At 36.3% G+C, this 23297-nt stretch overlaps 1 long non-coding RNA gene across 1 annotated transcript in view; it reads left to right on the top strand.

Annotated features, from left to right (window-relative positions):
* Positions 1–19192, top strand: part of LOC128248866 (uncharacterized) — a 29531-nt gene extending 10339 nt beyond the window's left edge. The window contains exon 2 of the long non-coding RNA XR_016243299.1: positions 18810–19192. This is a non-coding gene — a long non-coding RNA (uncharacterized LOC128248866). The remainder of the gene's footprint in view (positions 1–18809) is intronic.
* The last annotated feature ends 4105 nt before the right edge of the window (positions 19193–23297 follow it).

Below are 23297 nucleotides of genomic sequence, written 5' to 3'. Positions count from 1 at the left end.
GACCCTTGATGGTCTTCCTTCTATGAATATAATAAATTTTTCTTTAATTGACTTGTGTTTTACCTTTTCGGGGTGCAGCTCCCTAAAAAAAATCTAGGTTTTAGTTTTGGGCTTGGATATTAAAATGATTGAGACCCACTGTCCTAAAACCTTTAAACATATTTTTTAAAATTGGCAATGCACCTCGGATGCAGTGTACCATTTCGGAGCCTTAGACTTAGAAGCCTTCTCTTTTGTTCAAATGTTAGGGTCTAAATCGGGTCTATTTAAAGCTGTGTATGGAATCCCTATCTTGCTCAGTATATCAGTCTCATGGAAACTGTTCAGAAACATGCAACCAGACGAAGACCTACTGTCGGGCATCTACCATACTCCAAATGTCTTGCTTTTCTGGGCATGAACACATTAAACCTCTGATGTCTAGCAACTGACTTGGAAGACAGCCACAAGATTATCCACCATCTTTTCAACAACAGCCTTGTACACCTTTTTGAATTCTATATGTCTAACACTTGTGGACATGTTTACAAAATCAAAGAAACAACACAATACCTATGACTTTGGAAACTTTTTTACACTCAGAATTGCTGAAGCACAGAATAAATGACCCACATTACTTATTAGCTGTTGGAACATTACATCCTTCAAAAAAACTTTCATGTTTCCTGAAATTCACAAACAGTACACCTGATACCTTCCCACTCGTCATTTTTTTTAAATGACTCCTTCCTTGTTTACTTTCTGTGCATTATTGTATTTTCTGTTCATGCACTTTTGACTACCTTTCCAGATGTGTTGTAGTGTACCTGAGCAGTGTATACAATAAGTTCATTATTATTTTAATTTTTTTTTTTAAGAGAAGTAAGTTTGAAGACCAGGTCATTCACTGCAATAGCAGAAGTTTGCTGCGAGCATCAAATACCAGGGAAAATATTATAGTTGAATAAATCAGTTATTCAATGGTGAAATAGTTAAATCAGACTGCATAGCATTTCCGTAGTATCTCTTAAACATTACTAATATCACACTATCAGATAATAAAACCAGGATGTTGAGTGAGGAAAGAATTCCTTTTGCACCAAATTTAGATGGAAGTCTTTTAACAATAACATCAAATAAGCTCATTATCAATTCTCTTACATAGATTGTGTAAAAGTAATAGAACCTACCTACTTGAAATGATTCATCAATTTGTGTTTAGTAAAGATTCCTTGGTTGCTATCTCAATTTACTTAGTGTATAGAAAATGCAGTTACAGAGCTATATAATCTTCTTGAGATGCTACTCAATATATGGGACACCAATTGAACATAATGCTTTCACAATATTAAATTTGTATCTTATATACTTTGGTGTAGGCCAAACTAATCTATGAATTTCTCATTGAATATATATATTTATTAATCATGACATAATTCCTAACATCTTTAAAACCTGGCTCTTTTTATCATCCTTCATACTGCTGCATATAAAAGTGCCTTGTGTCATCAAATGAGATATTTCTGTCTCAGTAAGACTACAACTTCTATAGTCCTTTGTTCTCCTTCCAATGCTGAATGCATAAATAAATATATACACATATATATATATAAACACACACACACTCATATACATACTTACAGACATATATATATATATATATATATATATATATATATATAAATATATACATACATGCATACATACTTACATACATACATACATATATATATTAATATATATGTGTGTATGTGTGTGTGTGTGTGTGTGTGCGTGTGTGTATGTGTGTGTGTGTGTGTGTGTGTGTGTGTGTGTGTGTGTGTGTGTGTGTTACGTATTCATTCTATCTTGTAGAGATTCTCATAGTTTTCTAATCAGCTTATTTACCATTCTTCCAGTAACCCTGCCATACATCTAGCTCTCCTACTCCTGTTGTGACTCATGCTTGCTTTTTGGAATGATAAAAATATAGTGCTGAATTGCTTGTCCTTGGGGGTAACACCTACATACAACCTAATAAATAAAATATGTAATGTAACTCATGCTATTCTTAACTTGAAACATTTGGCACCGTCTTGCTGCAAGACTAGGAAGCTTGACAGTTTTCTTAGCCTACATAATTGCCATATGCACACATGTTGCACTATTTTCTGAGGATAGACCTTTTATAATTTAGCTTGGAATCTCCTTATTTTCCTTTATACTAATCATCATGTATCCATTTCTGCATTAATATATAAATACCATTTGACCAATAAATACACACACACCCACACCCACACCCACACACCCACACACATGTATACACACACACACACACACACACACATATTCTTTTATTCTTTTATTTGCTTCAGTCATTTAACTGCGGCCATGCTGGAGCACCACCCTGAAGGATCTTAGCTGAACAAATTGACCCCAGTACTTATTCTGTCAGTTACATTTGCTGAACTGTTAAGTTACAAGGAAGTAAACACATCAGCACCAGTTGCCAATCAGTGATGGCGGGGCCAAATACAAACACGAACAAATAGACATATATCTATATATATATAGGCTATATTAGATCTCTGAGCGAGATGTAAACAGTAGCAATATGGAATTGTAACATATAATTGCAAACCAAGTGTGGCATCCTATATGGGACAGTGCTACTGATGTTTATAGCTCCAGGAAGACATCTCATCCAGCTGGCTAATGACACACATTCAGTGTCCGATTAGTATTTGCGAGGGGAGGTCATTGCTCCCATCCCTAGCCTTATGTGATATACACAGACTCGAGTTTCTGGGTGGTTACCCATCCTCAGTGTGTGTTAATCACCAGCTAGTGATGAAAACTCACCCCACTCACAAAATACTATACTTTTTCCAGCGTCGAATGTGTGTCACTAGCCTGCTAGAAGAGATGTCTTCCTTGGGCTATAAACACTGGTAGCACTGTCCTGTATAGGACGCCACACTTGATTGGCAATTATATGCTACGATTCTGTATGCTACTGTTTACATCTTACTCGGAGACTTAATATAGCTTATTTCTCCTTTTTCGAGATCAGTGACAGTTCGTCCCTGGAAAAAGCATATAGTATTTAACGAGTGGGGTGAGTTTTCATCATTAGCTGGTGATTGTTCCGTTGATGTGAGTTGCAACTTTTTATTTGAATTTCTGAATTGTTGAGTTGATGTACTGTTGAATTGTTGAGTTGATGTACTGTTGAATTGTTGAATTGTTTAGTGTTGTGTAGCATTGTGAAGTTGTTGAAGATTTTGTTTGGTTTCCCCATTTATGGGTGAAATGGTGAATAATGGAAATATGAATTCACAGGTCCAGACAGGCAGTTATGCTGTGGTAACAGACAAAAGCCTGACAGCGGAGCGGCTGCAGATACAGGAACTGGAAGTGAAAGACATAGACTACAAGAAATTTGATTACCTGTTGAAGAAGGAAAGAGGATGCCTAAGACTGACACCCGCCAAAGAAGTAGCAGAGAAGTCGGAAAGAAAAATAATTACTTATCAAATGTTGAATATAGTGACAAGAAAAGTAGAAATAGCAGGCGTTGAAGAGATAGAGGAATGTTTAAAGGAAGTAAAGCAAGTAACGACATTCTATAACAGAGGACAAAAGTTTGGCACGGTGGAGGTGCACTTTGTTAATGAGAACGAAGCAAAGAAGTACTCCACTGTAACCTTGAAATTGGCACAGTGGGCACTCTTACCTACTTACTGTGGCAGGCGTGAAGCCAGAGTAAGGATAGGCAGAGTGCCACCCAAAATTAAGGGGGACTGGCTTGTGGCAGCCATCCTCTACAATACAGAGGAGAAAAGTGAAATACTGAAAATGTCAAAGACAGCAGAGGTCAACTGGTGGGGGTATCGCCTGGAAGTGATGGTACATATCAGCTTACCTGACCTCCACAAAATTGTGGAAGAGATAATCCTACCCGACGAAACCAGATTGAGAATCATGGTGGAGAGTAGACCGCCAATATGTTTCGAATGTGGAGTAAGGAGGCACATAAAGGCGAAGTATCCTTAGAGACATGAACAGGAGGTGGAGTGCCAGAAAGAAGTAAATGTAATAACAGAGAAAGAAACAGAGTTCATGGAGGTTGAGAGGAGAGAAAATAGTGAATCCCCTCCGAAAAAGAAAAGAAAAGCAGAGAAAAAGGGAAAAAGAAGAAATGAAGCAATGGGAGATCAAATACAGGAACTGGAGCCTTCAACAAGTAAGTGTTGTTTCTACAGCTTGATACCCTTTTTAATGCCAACCACTTTACAGAGTGCACTGGGTGCTGTTTTTAATGGTATTAGGACCAGTGAGACTGCCATGAAGCTCAAAAGAGTAAGATTTTCTTTTGACTGAGTGAGCAGCTTTATGCTAAGTGATGAGAGGCTTAACCATTTAGCATTTTTAAACTGGTCATATCTGGCCCAAACTTCTCCATGTTTTATCACACCAACCCTACAATATCGTTCTAAAAATTAACAGTTACCTCATCAAAACTGCAAAGCTAAGAGATAATGCATGATTAATTCAAAACAATTAGAATAATGTGAATGCTAAAGGGTTTAGCATGAAAGAAGGGGCTCGAACAAGTTTTTTGCTGTAGAGGGGAGATATATGGCTACTTGAGTGGGAATAATTGAGGTGGGGGTGGAAAGAGGGATAAAGATGGTGGTGATGAGGTTTCAGGGTTGGCCTTCAAGATATAAGAAAGTGAACAGGAATAAAGACGGCAGAATGGGTAGGCTGGGTGGGTAGAGTTTGCAAGTGTGTATATGGATAGAGATAGATAAGAGTGGAGTGGGATGAATATAAGGATTGTTGAATAAAGACTGAAAGGTGGTGCATGATAAATAAGAGTTGGAGGAAGGTAGGAGAGAGTAGGTGATGACTGGCAATGCAGAAAATGGGGAAAGAAGCAGAATAATAATAATAATGATAAGTAGATGGAGGATAGATAAGAGAATAGATGACATACAAGCAGGTAATTAGCAAAAGTGCGAAAGAAGTGATAGATCTAGAGACATAGGGTAAGTGAAAGATGTATTGAAATAGGGGCAAAAGGAACAGGAAGTGGTTCAATGGAGAGGGAGAGATATTTTAGTAGCACAGGAGGTTGATTCAGCAGTCTGGAAATTTTCTGTTTTTGAGTTAGCTTGCAATGACACAAATACCAAACTAATATCAAGAACTTGCCCTTTCCTTTGAACAATAATGGTGCCTTGAAGAGGGAAGAATGGCTGCATGAGAAACTAGTGGGTTCCATAAGAGTTGCACATATGTTCTATCTTTCATCTTTTACTTGTTTCAGTTATGTGGCCCATGCTGGGGCACCATCTTGAAGAACTTTTAGTGGAATGAATCGATTCTAGCACTTAGTTTGTTTTAAGCCTGATACTCATTTTATCAGTCTCTTTTGCTGAACTGCTAAGTTATGAGGATGTAAATACACCAACATCACTTGTCAAGCAGTGGTGGGAGCCAAACACAGACACAAAGACAAACACACTGGTGATTTACTGTGCTTGAGAAGATATGTCAAGCTAAGTTAAATCATAGTCATGGGCAGTGCTGGTGATATATGAAAAACACCTGTGCCAGTGACATAAAAGCTACTTGTACCAGTGAAGCATAAAAAATACCTGTGCTGGTAGCATGTAAGAGGCATCTGTGCTGGTGACATGTAAAAGGCACTTGTGTCAGTGATATGTAAAAGGTACTCATGCCAGTGACACGTAAAAGGGCATCTATGCTGATGACATGTAACAGACACCCAGTACACTCTGTAAAATGGTTGGCATTAGGAAGGATATCCAGCCATAGAAACCAAGCCAGAACAGATGACAGGAGCCTGGTACAGCTCTCCAGCTTACAAACACAAGTCAAACTGTCTAACCATGTCAGCATGGAAAACAGACATGATGATGATGATGTAAAACTCATTTTTGCCAGCTGAATGGACTGGAGCAACACGAAATAAAGTGTCTTGCTCAAGGACACAATGCACTGCTGGTTATCACATGCACAAACATATGATCATGAGCCAAATACTGTAACTACTAAGCCATGCACCTTCACAATTATACAGGGCTATAGAGACAGCTTGCTTTTTAATTTTTTAAATGTCACCTTTTGAAATAAAGGAATTATTACACATTTGATATGACATAAAAATTGGTATGAGCTATCTATAACGCAGCATTTTGTGAAATGCTTAGTTAAGCTGAATGGGAATGATTGTGGCTTTAAGGTATGTGTGATGTTAGCCAATTTTCTTGTTTCTTTTAAAGGGCAAGGAAACAATTTTAGTCACTCTTACCTTTCTTAGAATTATTTAGTCATGTAAATGATGATGCAACAGTACATGAGACATTGTTAACTCTTTAATCATGGGATTAAATTTCGTGGCTATTCCAGTAACGATGTTAAATGTCTACCATAAAATAAAATTGGTATTTTCTGCAAGTCATGTTGCCTTAACAAACTTGTCATATCTCAACAAAAGCAAATAGTTTCAAATATGACATTCTTGAACAAAAGACAGACCGGTAAATAAAATTGCTTTCAGCAGTTAAGGGAAATGAAATTTTGAGTGGATATTTTTGATTTTTGCAGTAAAAGGATTAATATTTGCTTGTTCTGTTCGTTTAGGAAGGTGAAAGCATTTCCTGCTTAAAATATCACACAAGGGAAACTCTCATTTACAAAGTGAAGAAATCTCACTTTGTGTGCATGCATGCGTGTGTGTGTGTGTGTGTGTGTGTGTGTGTGTGTGTGTGTGTGTGTAAATAAAACATTAATTACTTTGAGGCTACTGTGAAATGAAAAATATTACTGTATTCTTTGAGATTGAATTCATTATTTGTTGAACTGGCAGAGTCACTAGCATGTGAACTATATATATATATATATAAATCAATCTTGAATCTAAATCTAAACCTTATATATATATATATATATATACACACACACACATATATACATACATACATACCTACATACATAAGTACATATATGCATACATACATACATACATACATACATATACATATATCTTATCTTTAGCAAAGGCAGCATTAGTCATACTCTCTGTCACTTTTGTGACTTATATATATATATATTTTTATAGAAGTCATAAAAGTGACAGAGGGGTACTTGCTAGCACTGATTTTGCTAAAGATAGGAGTTAAACAAACTCAAAGCCACAAATGCACTGTCTTAAATGTCTGACAAAGGTTGGTAAGTCTCCAGCATACATTACTGGATCATGATTTTGGATTTTGATGTAGACCATCTTAATCCTCATCAGTGCATTTGTGGCTTTGAGTTGGTTTAACTCTTATCATTAGCAAAAGGGGTGTTAGTCAGTACCCTCTATCACTTTTGTAACCTCAATTAATTTTGCCTTTAGTTTCTAATTGCTAATAAGCCACCCTTTTTAATTTATATAATTATACAAAACATGGAAAAATGTGAGCAAGAGAAATAATATTCTTAAGGTTATAAACCTGGAAAAGTTCAGGATAAGTTATTACATCTGGTAAAGTACAGAACAAGAAAATCTTTACTTCAACTATTGCAGCTAAGGATAAAAATTTCAAATAAAATATTTAAACTTGGAAAATATTAGCTTTTATTAAAACTAAACATTTTATTACAAGTTATTACTTCTATTTGTTATTACTTGTTACTTCTATTAAAAATAAAAAATAACACAATTAAAATATTTTTTGCACATTAAAAAAATTTATTTTTTTAATTATTAATTAATAATTAGAAATTTGAAAATAGGTTATAAAAAATAATAGTAGTACATAATTAGTTAGCACAATAAATAGAATAGTACAAAAATTAGTTATGTATTACAGTAAAATCTACCTATAACAACAAATTTACAGTAAAATTTGCTTGAGTTATTGCCTAGGTTATTACCAAATCTTCACATTTTTAGTTTTGACCAAATTAATTTCAATATTAAATAGTAAGTTTAGAATACAATCACTTTATAACAATGCCTTTTCTGGACAGCCTTACTAGATGCCTTCAGGTCTTCCCATACAGACACAGCCAAAGATGACTATATTCTTTCCCCAATAAAACTAGATGTGTACACCTGAAGCATATAATACATTAATGAACCAGCCTGATTAGATAATTAACTAAAAAGAAAAAGGAAAGCAACTAAAAAGAAATTAGCAAAAAAAGCAAAAAGCAAGTAAGGCTGAAAGAGAAAATTAATAATAAAAGTTAAACTTACATAAAGTGCAATAGCATATTAAAAATAACTTTATAAATTGAAAAAATATTGTTAAAAAATAAGTTGTAGAATATAAGCACTTTCAACCAATGCCTTTTCTGAACAGCCCTACTACATGACTTTAGTACTGCCCATAGAGGCACAACCAGAAATGTCTATCTTCTATCAAATGAATTTGGAATTTTAAAGAAAATATAGCTAGAATAAAATTATTTTTTTATGGAAATTTATTTTCTTACAATTATTAATAAATTATATGCATTTTTATAAGCAAAGAATTATTGATTTCATGACAAGGAACAATAACTACAATGTAATCATCATCTTGAATTTGCAACATGGCTCGCCAAATGATGACAAATTGCAAGAGCCAAAACATTTCAGTGACCAGCTCACTTTTAAGTTGCATAGATCTTGAGTTGATGAAAATAATAATAATCGTTGCTAATTGAAATGAAAAATAAATACTTGTGTCAATTAATAAATTTAATTTAATTAACAATGGTCAATGACATATAACTTATTAAAGCATATAAATAACTTCATTGCCTATAAATTTAAATTTAAAATTAAAAAGTAATGTAAAATAAAATCACTTAAAATTGTGCCTTTTCTGGACAACCCTACTACATGATTCAGTACTGCTCATAGAGACACAGTCACAAGTGGATATATTTTATTGAATAATTTGTTTAAAACAAAGATTAATATGAAGTAATCCCACCAACCCACATCCTGCCAAACCCTTCATTGGAAAGCCGAAAAATTGTATTATTGAACAAACTTTTTTACTTTATTTTAAAATTGTAGTATTAAGAAATCCAATATGAAAGTAGATTAATTGTCAATGAAATTCTGAAACCTGAAAGATTTATGAGTGTGTAAATTTTACTTTTTAATTGATATATAAAAATAATTTTAAAATATTTAATTTAATGGGACCAAAACTATGAAATTCCTCATAGTGACATTGATAATTTTTTCCTTACCTCAATGACACCAATGACATATATTAAAAGACCCCTTATAGAACTATATTGATAAAAAGTATAGAACTATATTGTCACCCTCAAATTTGAGAAATAAACACTCATAACTTTTTTCATTTTAGAATTTCATTGCATGAGATTGATACCATGAAATTCCTCAAATTGAGCTCTATCATTTAAGCTTAATTAAATCATAGTTTCTTTTTAAAATTTAAAAGTTAATTATACTTAAATCCAATTTTTTTGCCTTACTTATATGTTTTTCGTGGTATTTTACCTCACAACTTTTTTTATACAAATTTTTGTAGCATGGAACAAAAACTATGAAATTCCTCATGCTTTCTTCTATCATTTGAGCGAAGATAACTATATTTTGCTTTTAAAATAAAAAAGTTATTTAGATCTAAACTTGATTGCAGTCATTACTTACTCTTCTATAATGTTGCTACGAATTTTCATGTAGACTTTTTCTACTGGACCAAATCTCAATTTTTATGCCAAAACGTAGCTAGAGACCAGTCTTCTTCAAAAATGTTAACAGTTTTCAATTTGGTTAAGAACGGAATTAGCGATAAAGTCTGAAAGATGCTGCACGTGAGTAATCTACAGCCTTAAGAATATTATTCAACTACTTCCATAGTTGAATGATATATATATATATATATATATATATATATATATATATATATAGAGTTATTAATATTTCTAAGTCTCTCTAAAGGAGACTACGGCAGCGGTACTGGAAATTAATAGTTATCGCCAAGCCAACATGGCAGTCCCAAAATTAGGACGAAAGCTGCCGTGAATTAGCTCCAAGAAGCCATCGCCTCTAGCTAGCTATGTGACACACGAAACCTGTGTCTTTTATAACCTTCGAACAGGGGAGGTCAGCAGTTTCCCCTTGCTGGTTTGGCATCTGCAGACTAGTTTCAGGGTGTTGCCCCTTGTCAATGCAGAGCAGCCAAGCTTCAGCCAGGCGGCGCTGCCGACTATCTGTTCGAAGGTTATTTATCTAATTTCAGTGGAATCTATCCACTGGTTTTGCTGTAGTCTCCTTTAGAGAGACTTAGAAATATTAATAACTCTATTTCTGAAAACCAGTGGATAGATTCCACTGAAATTAGATAAATAACCTTCGAACAGATAGTCGGCAGCACCACCTGGCTGGAGCTTGGCTGCTCTGCATTGACAAGGGGCAACACCCTGAAACTAGTCTGCAGATGCCAAACCAGCAAGGGGAAACTGCTGACCTCCCCTGTTCGAAGGTTATAAAGGACACAGGTTTCGTGTGTCACATAGCTAGCTAGAGGCGATGGCTTCTTGGAGCTAATTCATGGCAGCTTTCGTCCTAATTTTGGGACTGCGATGTTGGCTTGGCGATAACTATTAATATATATATATATATATATATATATATACATACACACACACACATATATAAATATGTCTAGAAGATGCACAATGTGACAGTACACCTTTGATGCAAGTCTGATGAAGTGCCATTCTACTGTCTAAAACCAAGAACATTACGCAAATTTATACATCAAATGTTTGCATAAACTGGCGTTGCAAGTGGGTTGGTACAGAAACAATTGCAATGAATCATTAAAGATGGGTTAAAGAATTTTCTTTGTCTTATCGTCATTCAGATTATAATTCACTCTTCAGATTTGCATCAAAGGTGTGCTGTCACATTGTACATCTTCCAGATATTCATTACTTTAAGGCTGCCATGAAATAAGAAATATTACTGTATTCTTTGGGACTGAATTCATTATTTGGAGTGGGTGTGTGGTAAGAAGGCTGCATCCCAACCACATGGTTTCAGGTTCAGTCCCACTGCATAGCACCTTGGGCGAGGGTCTTCTACTATAGCCTAGGGCCAACCAAAGCCTTGTGAGTGGATTTGGTAGACAGAAACTGAAAGAAGCCCGTCATATATATATATATATATATATATATATATATATATATATATACATACATGCACACAAGGTGTTCAAAAAGTCTCTCTGCAGTAAGTATTTACTGCAAAATAGATATTTATGAGATGGTATAAGACTACAAACGAATACATTAGACTTTACAAGATTTCAAAAAACTTTATAAGAGGTGTTGAAAGAGTCATCCTTCATTTTCAATACATAACTTGACACTTCTTCATATGTTTTGAAATACATCCTGGAGAGTCTGATGTGGTATGGACCGTGTGAATGTTATGATTGCATCTTTTAGCTCATTAATGTTTTTTGAGTGATTCCTGTACACTGTTCCTTTACTTACTACCCAGAAAAAAAGTCTGGCAGTGTTAAATCAGGTGATCTTGGAGGCCAAAGTCCCTACAAAATAATCCGTTCCCCAAAAGACTCACTGCAGAGAAACTTTTTGGACACTCTGTGTGTGTGTGTGTGTGTGTGTGTGTGTGTGTGTGTGAGTGTGTGTGTGTGTGTGTGTGTGTGTGTGTGTGTGTATGTGTGTGTATATATATATATAAACATAATTAAGGGTGCTATCTGTGGGATTCTCAGCTTTTTTAGCTGCTATTTCTGAACTTCGGTATATGGTGAAGCAAATATTTGCTGATCCCTTAATTATGTTTATAAATATATATGAGCTTTTAAATAAGTTCTCCACCAATAATGGTGCTTTCATACCGATGGGCTTGGTAAAAATTATTAATTGTTAATTGATTTATTAATTAATAAATTGATAATCCTTTACCCTTTTAATTTATATATATATACATATATATATATATATATATATATATATATATATATATATATATATGTATATGTATATGTATATATATATGTATATATATATATGTATATATATATATGTATATATATATATATATATATATATGTATATATATGGGCTGAGGTGGTGAGGCAAGACCTTCGTACATTGGGCCTCACCGAGGCGATGACTACGGACCGAGACCTTTGGAAATGTGCTGTGCGTGAGAAGACCCGGCAAGCCAAGTAAGATCGTTGCCAGTGCCCCTGGACTGGTTCTTGTGCGGGTGGCACATGAGATGCACCATTTTGAGCGTGGCCGTTGCCAGTACCGCCTGACTGGCTCCTGTAGGATTTTCGAGCGAGATCGTTGCCAGTGCCCCTGGACTGGCTTGTGCGGGTGGCACATAAAAGACACCATTTCGAGCGTGGCCGTTTTCGTGCGGGTGACACGTAAAAGCACCCACTACACTCTCTGAGTGGTTGGCGTTAGGAAGGGCATCCAGCTGTAGAAACTCTGCCAAATCAGACTGGAGCCTGGTGTTGCCATCCGGTTTCACCAGTCCTCAGTCAAATCGTCCAACCCATGCTAGCATGGAAAGCGGACGTTAAACGATGATGATGATGATGATGATATATATATATATATATATATATATATATATATATATATATATATATATATATATATATATATATATATATGTATATATATATATGCATATATATATATATATATATATATATACGTATATATATATATATATATATGTATATATATATATTATATATATATTATATATATATATATATATATATATATATATATATATATATATATATATATATATATATATATGTATGTATGTATGTATGTATGTATGTATGTATGGTCCTGGTAGGTTGTAAAGGTAGGGTATTTCCAGAGAAGCACTCAACCCAAATACTGGACTATCAACATTGTTGTGTTCCTGATCAATGCTGAATTCTTCAAGTGTAGAAAATCCTTGTTTCACGATGGCCACACCATAAAGTGGGTTTGGTGAAGAGTGAATTATAATCTGAATAATAAGACAAAGAAAATTCTTTAACACATCTTTAACGATTCATTACAATTGCTTCTGTACCAGCTCTACTTGCAATGCCAGTTTATGCAAAAATTTCAAGTGTAAATTTGTATAATGTTTGTAGTTTTAGACATTAGAGTGGAACATCATCAGACTTGTGCATCAAAGGTGTACTGTCACATTGTGCATCTTCCAGACATCTACTCTCTTGTTAGGTTTGCTTAACCCTTTGATCACAGAAAGCAGATATATCTGCTTAAAAGCAGTTTTTGAAAGCAGTTTTACCCTGTGGCTTTGAAAACAAACTTCTCCTTGTACTGAAAGAACCAGAGACATGCCCAGTGATACTTTTTACAGAAAACAATTTTTCTGATTTTCCTTATTTTCTCACGTATCTCCAAATATCTCTTTAGAAAGAAAAAAAACCAAATACTTTTTGTGGTGGATATGAAAACCATACCAACAAGAAATACAGTATTTTAAAAGTATTTATTGCAGAAACAGAAAATATCAATTCTATTATTTGGTGGATAGTCAAAACATGCAACCAGACAAATACTTGCCATCAAGCATCTACCATACTCCAAACATCTTGCTTCCCTGAGCATGGACACATTAAACCTCCAACAGCCAGCAACTGACTTGGTAGACATCCACAATATTATCCACCACCCTTCCAACAACAACCTTGGACACCTTTTTGAATTCCATATGTCTAATACTTGTGAACATGCTTACAAAATAAAAAAAAAAACAACACAGCACCCATGACTTTCACAAAAAAATTTTTCTCACTCAGAATTTCTGAAGCATGGAATAAACTACCCACATTAGATGTTAGCTGCCAGACACTACACCCTTCAAAATTTCCAGGCTTCCTGAAATTCGTCAACATCAACTGTTGACACAGGAGTGGCTGTGTCGTAAGTAGCTTGCTTACCAACCACATGGTTCTGGGTTCAGTCCCACTGCATGGCATCTTGGGCAAGTGCCTTCTACTATAGCCTTGGGCTGACAAAAGCCTTGTGAGTGGATTTGGTAGACGGAAACTGAAAGAAGCCCATCGTACATATGTATATGTATGTGTATGTGTGTGTTTGTGTGTCTGTGTTTGTCCCCACCAACATCGCTTGACAACTGATGCTGGTGTGTTTACGTCCCCATAACTTAGCGGTTCGGCAAAAGAGACCGATAGAATAAGTACTAGGCTTCCAAAGAATAAGTCCTGCGGTCGATTTGCTTGACTAAAGGCGGTGCTCCAGCATGGCTGCAGCCAAATGACTGAAACAAGTAAAAGAGTAAAAGAATACATCTGATGTCCTTCCACCCTTTTTTTTTTTTCAAATGACTCATTTATTGTTCACTTCCTGTGCATATTCTATGCAGTTTGGGTTACCTTTTCTGATGAGTTGTAGTGCACCTGAGCAATGTATACAGTAAGTTCATTGCATACCATTATTATATCGCCTCTTCAGCAAGCTGTTCCTGACCCTCCACCTTAGCTTCTTGTCTTCCAATGCTATACCCCACTCAGTTGATAGGGTGCTACTGTCATATAAAAAGCACTCTGTGAAGTGCTTGGCATTAGGGAAGGGCATCCATTTTCAGAAACCATGTCAAAACAGGCATTCAAATGTGATGTATGCATCTGGCTTGTCTGTTCATGCGGAACCATTTGACCCATGCTAGCATGGATAAAGAGATGTTAAATGATAACAACGACGGCAATGACGATGATGATGAGGAGGAGGAGGAGGAGGAGGAGGAGGAGGGTGATGATGGTGGTGATGATGGTGGTGGTGGTGGTGATGATGGTGGTGGTGGTGGTGGTGGTGGTGGTGGTGGTGGTGGTGGTGGTGATGATGATGATGATGATGATGATGAGGCGGAGGAGGAGGAGGAGGATGGTGATGATGGTGGTGGTGATGGTGGTGGTGGTGGTGGTGGTGGTGGTGGTGATGATGATGATGATGATGTGGCGGTGGTAGTGGAGTTGATAGTGATGATGATGATGTAGATGATGGTTACAACAACGAAGACAATGATGATGAGGATGAGGAGGAAGATGGTGATGATGATGAGGAGGAAGATGGTGATGATGATGAGGAGGAAGATGGTGATGATGATGATTATGGTGGTGGTGGTGATTATGATGATGATGATGATGATGATGATGACGACAATGATGAATGATCATTATGAATGATTGTGAAATTTAATTATGCAGTCCAAGGGTTAAGACATAACTGAGAATGAAAAGTCAAATGTGTCTGGGATTAGCATCGTAGCAGGAAGAATCTGATAAATGGTTTCAGGTCATTTGTTATGGCAGCAGAAATACAGCAGCCACATGGAATCTAGTACGACTTGCTAAGCAATTGTTGTTGGTGTCCATGTAGTCATGGAAGCAGGTGTAGACACCTTCGCAGGCCTTCCCACCCATAACCATAACCATGCAGAATGTGACTTCGGTAGGGATGGGCTTCATTAGGGTTTGAACACAGAACACAAAGAACAGGAATAAGTATGGCAACATGTTTTATCCTACACTCTATAATAACTCGCTGCCAACAAAGCACTTTCTATTACCACCACCACCACCACCACCACCATCATCATCATCATCATAATAATCATCACCATCCTCTTCCTCCTCCTCGTCATTATTGTCGCCATCATCATCATCACCACCGCTGCCACTGCCACCACTACCGTCGCTGCTGCCGCTGCCGTCACTGCCGCCACTGCTGCCACCACCACCACCATCACTACCGTCATCATCATCATCATTACCATCATCATTTAAAGTTCACTTTTCCATGCTTGCATGCATCAGCCACAGTTTATTGAGGCAGATTTTCTCTGGTCAGAGATGCCCTTTCTGTTGCCAACCCCTACATGTTTCCACATGTGATAATATTTTTCCCATTTCTGGACATATTTTTTCATGGAAATTTGAAAATTAACAACCTTGTTTATTAGCAAATGATGATGCTCATTTATAACCATCGTGTGATGTCTAGACAAGGATGCACACAAACACACACATACAGACACACACAACACACATATGCATATATATGTATGTGTGTACACATACATACATGCATACATACGTACATACATACATACATACAAACATACATACATACATAGGCGCAGGAGTGGCTGTGTGGTAAGTAGCTTGCTTATCAACCACATGGTTCCGGGTTCAGTCCCACTGTGTGGCATCTTGGGCAAGTGTCTTCTACTATAGCCTCAGCATAAAGCTAAAGATCAGCAAAAAAGAAAATACCTACATTGAACTATTAAGGAATTTACAGCCACTCTATCCAGATTAAAAGTTCAGGTTTATACCTGTAATTATTGGGGCACTGGGGTATGTAACACACTGCCTGAATACCACTCTTGAGAAATTAGGCTTCTCAAAACCAGAAAGGAGAAAGCTGATTCAAAGACTACAGATCCAAGCCATCACTGGAACTGTAAAACTCTAAAATTTTCAAGAATGTTATCATTTAAGTATATATAAGCATGTCAAGACATGCTTATATATGCATGAGAGTACATACATAAAACAAAACATACAAATCTGCACATGCACTGACTCCAAATGCTGCACACATAAACAGATACATGCACACGTGTTCTGTCGATGTTGCTGAAATTCCAATGAAGGAGTTTTAGATCCAGATTAGAAACCAGCTCTTTCTCTATTGGCCAGAAATCTTGAAATAAAACTGAATAATGACAGATACATACATAGATACATACATACATACATACATACATACATAAAAAACAAACAAAAATACCCTGTTGATGTTGAAATTCCAATGAAGAAACCTAGGATCTAGGTTAGAAACTGGTTCTTTCTCTATTGGCAAGAAATCTTAAAATAAACTGAATAATGACATGCATACATACATGATAGGCTTCTTTCAGTTTCCATCTACCAAATCTACTCACAAGGTTTTGACTCACCTGGGGCTATGGCTGAAGTAGACGCTTGCCCAGCATGCCATGCAATAAATCTGGAACCAGGTTGGGAAGCAAACTTCTCAACCAAAGAGTTTATGAAAGTAATAATTATCGATAAGACTAAAGTAGGAGATCCATTGGAACTCATTTCATGGGGTCACTATATGAATTTTGCTATTGATAAACAATGTGAAACGAGAGAAATATCAGATGACACTTAAAGAAAAGAAAATGAGGGCTATATTCCTGGGTCTTGAAAACAAGATGATAACCCTAGATATAAACAAGTCGAGCTATGGAATAAAGTTGGTGATTGCCTTTGTCCCACATAAGACATGATGGCAAGATTTCTTCAGTGAAGAGGAATATTCCTGCCAAATATTTTAATTCAGATCAAAAGGAAGATTTTGATAGAATATACTATCAATATTTTCTGGTTCTTAGTAACTGACTGTTGTATCTCATTTGTGTCTTCTCAAAATAGATTACAATTCCTTATGCTGTTCAGACATATTTTCCTGATTTATTAAGAGAATAGAAGCTATAAGAATAAACTTCATACCTTTGATATAATACAATACATAAATCGTTGACAATGGAATGTCAGTCGAATGTATATCGGCAGATGCCATCTTACTACTCGCATGCAGAAAGATGTTTCATATTAATGTATTTTTCCAGCATACAAGTCAATATGGTATATTGTATAAATATGTAGAGTAAACAATCATACTTCATCGCTATCTTTCCAAATACTGCTGCATTTCACATTAAATGTTTGGTTCTTCAAAGTCATCTTGGTATATAAGTCAATCTACCTTTTCTCTTTTTTGCTGTAAATTTTGGTCCGAAAAATTCAGCTTGTATGTTGGAAGATACAGTACTTATCTGAGTCAAACTTAATTGTTATCACCCAGACTCTAGACAGAGTGTGATAATAGAATTACATATTGCTAGAATAACAAAATAATGAGTCAGGGGTTAATCAAAATTCTACTCTGACGTGATGTGAACCACTTAAATTATTATTCCTTTCTCATTCTTTCACAATAGTGGTGCTCCATTACCAAAGAAAATCCTGTAATATGATTCCCTGATGCTTTAGCTATGAAGAGTTTTTTAAAAATCTTTTTATCAAGTCAACATGTTTTTATAACTGTTCTGCTTCTCATCACTCTAATCATTGGAGATGAGGTCAATCTTCCTGTGTTTCATATTCCTTCAAAAGAAGGGTTATAATTTATGTAGTGGAGGCACATGGTTTAGTGGTTAGGATATTCAGCTCATGAACATAAGGTTGTGAGTTCAATTCCAGGCGACATGTTGTGTCCTTGAAAGACACTTTATTTTACATTGCTCCAGTCCACTCAGCTGGCAAAAATTAGTAGTACCTGTAATTCAAAGGGCCAGCCTTGTCACATTCTGTGTCATGCTGAATCTCCCTGAGAACTATGTTAAGGACACAGATATCTGTGGAGTGCTCAACCACTTGCATGTTAATTTCACAAGCATGCTGTTCCATTGGTCAGATCAACTGGAACCCTTGTCATCGGAACCAACAGAGTGCCACTTATAATTAATGTTCTAATGAGATTACAAATTGAATCACTTTACTCACAACACCTAAATTGACTGTCAATGTTTCAATTTTTATGAAAGAAGGTTTTCTATTTTGTCGTTGTTAGAATGTTCAACTACTTTACATCTTTCATTCCTTCGTATCTTTTTTTTTTAATTGCTTATTGTAGTCCCTGCTGCTTTTTAAAAAGGAAGCCTCTTGTAATTTCAGTCTGTTTTCCTCCAAGAAGAGAAGAGGTAGAGAACAACGCAATCCACAGAATATCTGCTCCTTCAAAGTTATAACTGAGTTGCTGTATGAAAGGGCCACTTTTCTGCTCATCAATGATTTCTGAGGTCTTGCTAGATACAAAGAAGATTGATTTGATACATTGCATATCAGAGGGCAAGATGAACTACCACCTTAGAAATAGTAAACAAGCATGAAGGCTCTAATTTGGGACTAAAGCAACATTTAAAACGTTTTTCTGACTCCACTACATCCGTGACATGACAGGCTAATAATCTGGGACACAACTGGTAACATTTGATCTGATATCCCATTAAACTACTTCATCACAAGGACAGTTTTCAATAAAATGTATTTTCTACATTTATATTTTTTAATTCTTTTTAATGCACAGAAAAATTCCAAATCATGTTTATTAAGAGGATTGTTTATCATATAACTCACAGTAGTTTTGCTGAACTGACAATGAATGATCACACTAAAGGATCATCTTCCTATTTCTGAAAACAACTTGAAAACAATTTTCTTTTGCTACTCCATCACAAACATTAGTTTCAAGTTTTGGTACAAGGCCAGAAATTTTGGGGGAAGGAGTTAAGTCTATTACATTGACCCCAGTTTTCAACTGGTACTTGTTTTATTAGACCCTGAAAGGATGTAAGGCAAAATTGACCTTAGCAGAATTCGAACTCAGAGCAAATGTCACTAAGCATTTTGCCTGGCATGCTAACAATTCTGCCAGTTCACCACCTTTACTCCATCAGAAATATCGGCATTATGTCAGAGTATCAATAATAAACCAATCCATCTATTCACCCATCCATCCATTCATCTTCTCTACCCACTATTCCTGAGAGGGTTGTTGCAGTAGAGTCCTCAAGCACTTGCTCCTCCATAGGGTACTGTAAGAAGCAACCGTCGTTTGACTTTCTGGCTGGATTCCCAAGTGTGACCAACTGGGGTGATGAATATTACCTGACACTTTCATTCTTGATCTACCCCTAGGTCACCTGCCAGCTGTCTTGGCTGGTTTGGCTTGAAGACCAAGTCTGGCGATTCTTTCCTACGACAATCTAATCACATATCTGTGGTACTGGAGCTATAATATCTCAGTGTGAAGTAAACCAATATTTCAGAAAACAGTTTAAGTTTCAGATTCAATCAATTAATTTCAAGGAAAATCTAACCCATGAATATTTCATTATCACTTAAAACTTTTATATAATAAAATTATAGACAGATACCAACGATTTCCAACATTGGTACAAGGCTAAAATGTTAGGTGAAGTTATAGTATTTAATTTCATTGCTTCCTGGAAATACGAATGGCAAAAATCAAAACTATGAGGTGGAGGCTGAACTCAAGACACAAAAATACGAAACTAAATAATAAAAAGCTTTTTTTTTCTTTTTAACTCTAGGACGAAATTTGAACTATATATATAAATTACTTGCTGAGAGATTTTCTTTTATCGATCGACCTACTAGAAATAGCAACCAAATTTCCCCCAAATCACCTTTCACAATTTCAAAAGAGGAAGAAAGAAAAATGAGGACTCAATGAATGATGTACTTCAGAATGCATGAAATAGCTGAGAAATGCGGGAATGGTTGCGGATAGAATAAGTTTGATTTATTGGTTTGCTCGACGTGAGTTGAAACTGAGACTAAACAACAGCATTAAATTACACGAAATATAGCATACTGGTGCATATATGCTTGTGTTTATGTCTATGTTTACATTACAGATTAATTGACATGCACAAAACAATTTCACGCCTTAGATTAAGAATCAATTAACACTTTTTTTGGAAACCGACCGGATTAGAAATTTTATGAAGTCTTGAAAACAATTAGCAAGAGTTATTTCCCTTGCATCATACATTTTTCTCCTTTATGAAAAGTTTGTACAAGTGTAACATATATATTAATATTCTCCGATTTCTCTTTATTTACCCAAATAAGATATGTTATTTATCGCCAAGCTGTCACCGTATTTAATGGCATAGAAAACTACTTTCTCCACAAAAAAGTGTGTCAAAAACAAATCACTCCTTATTCTATATACCAAGTGATTCTCAGCCGTTTTCCCTCTATAGGCCCTTTTGATTACTATTTTGTTCTGGTGGGCCCCCATATCTGTTCGGTGTTTAAAAACTGGTTTTATAGATAATTCCATCAAAATTCCTCTTTTGTTTATCGCACATTCACTTGTGTGAGTTGAACTATTTGTATGGATCCCCAAAATTATTATATGGACCCCGGTTGAGAACCGCACCTATAATTGCAAAGTTCGGCCTCCTATAAGCGAATTTTGTCCCTGATGCTCAATTTTCCCCGAATATGCACTGCTGAAATTAGGATCTATCTAATATGCTCGTGCATCTTTTACGCTATTAAATACAGCAGTTAACACTGTTTCTACCTTAGTTAGAAGTAAATGAGTTCTCAAAAACAAGTATTATTTTTTACTGTTGTTTCCTAGCCTCGTCAGCCTCGACTCAGGAAAAGTTTTGAAACGAATACTTCCCATTTGTGGTTATCTTTCATTTCTTATCTTTTACTTGTTTCAGTCATTAGACTGTGGCCATGCTGGAGCACCACTTAGAAGAATTTTTTTTTCCTCGAATGAATCGACCCCAGTACCTTTTTTAAAACCTGGTACTTATTCTGTCGGTGTCCTTTGCCGAACCGATAAGCTATTGGACGTAAACACACCAACACCGATGGTCACGCAGGCGGTGGATGATAAACTGACACAAACACACACACACGTGTGTGTGTGTCTATACGATCGGCCTCTCAATTACCATCAACCAAATCCACTCACAAGGCTTTGGTCAGCTCGAGGCTATAGTAGATGACTCTTACCTAAGGTGCCATGCAGTGGAACTGGACCTGGAACCATGTGGGGGGTTTTGTGGGGTGGGGGTGCAGGTTTAGTGTATCGAGTACTATAATATCTTTTTAATGATGCACATGAGATGTGACTGCGTTTCCCAGCATGTCGGGCGGACATGTAGATCTCTTAGCGGTTTATTGTTACTTTCTTTCTTCGGGCCAGCAGATCCAATTATACGGTCCGCATCCACCTGGTTGTTTACGAAGATATTGTTTGGGGTTCCGTGAGCTGTTGATCACAAAAAATTGTTGAATAGACAGGCTTATCAAAAGCCCCAAAAGCCTGAGGTCCGCGGGAAAAATTTATTTATATAGAAGGGGATCGATCCCTGGAAGTGAAGAGGTTGGGAGTCACTATTTTAGATATCCTCCTCGTCATCGTTTTACGTCCTTTTTGCTACACTTGCATGAGTGAGATGGATTTTCGACGGCTGGATGTCCTTCCTGTCACCAACCTGACTTGTTTCCCCAGCGAAATAATATTTCCTCATGGACATGTATTCGTGCAAGATTGGAAATGAACGACATTGGTTTTTCTGACAGTAACGTTTACAACCATAACATGATATCAAGACCAGGAACACACACACATATGCATGCATGCTCTCTCTCTCTCTCTCTCTCTCTCTCTCTCTCTCTCTCTCTCTCTCTCTCTCTCTCTCTCTCTCTCAGTCTATCTATCTCTCTCTCTCTCTCTCTCTCTCTCTCTCACACACACACACACATACAACAGCCTTCTTTCAGTTTCGGCCTACGAAATCCACTCACAAGGCTTTGATCAGCCGGGAGCTATAGCAGAATACACTTGACCAAGATGTTACACCGTGGGACTGAACCCAGAAGCAAGCTTCTCAACTATACACACAAGCCCAGTGTTTGTAGTGTAGCTGGTAGATGTGGTTACCACTGGTGCTTGAGCTGATCGACTAACTGTTAGAAGCTGTATGTCTCTGTTGATGTTGGGATCTGGCTGTTTTTTCTAGCATCAGATGTCATCAGTTGCACGCAGAAGAAATTGATGAAATCTGTTGAGGTTTTAACAAACAAACTTTATTTATTGTTGAGGGAGTTTGGCTGTTATTGTTCAGCTGCTGCCTGTGTCTATTCGGCATCCAATGCCTTGCCATCTCATCTACATCCAAAGCTCTCTAGTTTGTGGTCGCATGTGTGTCAATTTATACTGAGTGGAAAGCTCAGAAGGGAATGCGCCAAAAGTTGGTATGATTGCTGGAGGTCGTTCCACTTGAAGTTGTGACTGACCAGATTTTGTTGATCACGTGAGCATCCACATGAAGTTGCAATTAGCCAGATTCACCACTCATGTGGGCAACATTCCAGCGAATTGCAATATCAGTTAATTGCTGAATATTCTCACTACAACAGGAAACAGAATTTATTAATTTCACGAACAACAAAATATTGTTAAAATTTATTTTATTAATCCCCAGGGTGTAGATGGGTCCAAACTAAGCTTGCTAATGTTTGAACAATGAATTCGTAACATTACAGTATTGAGTAAAATGCATTGTGGTATTTGCTTCAATGTTGTATGTTCTGATTTCAAATCAT

This window comes from Octopus bimaculoides, chromosome 10, assembly GCF_046866305.1.
Source record: "Octopus bimaculoides isolate indiv1 chromosome 10, ASM4686630v1, whole genome shotgun sequence".
NCBI lineage: Eukaryota > Metazoa > Mollusca > Cephalopoda > Octopoda > Octopodidae > Octopus > Octopus bimaculoides.
The sequence above is the reverse complement of the archived record's forward strand: the minus strand, read 5'-3'. Positions and strand labels throughout refer to the sequence as shown.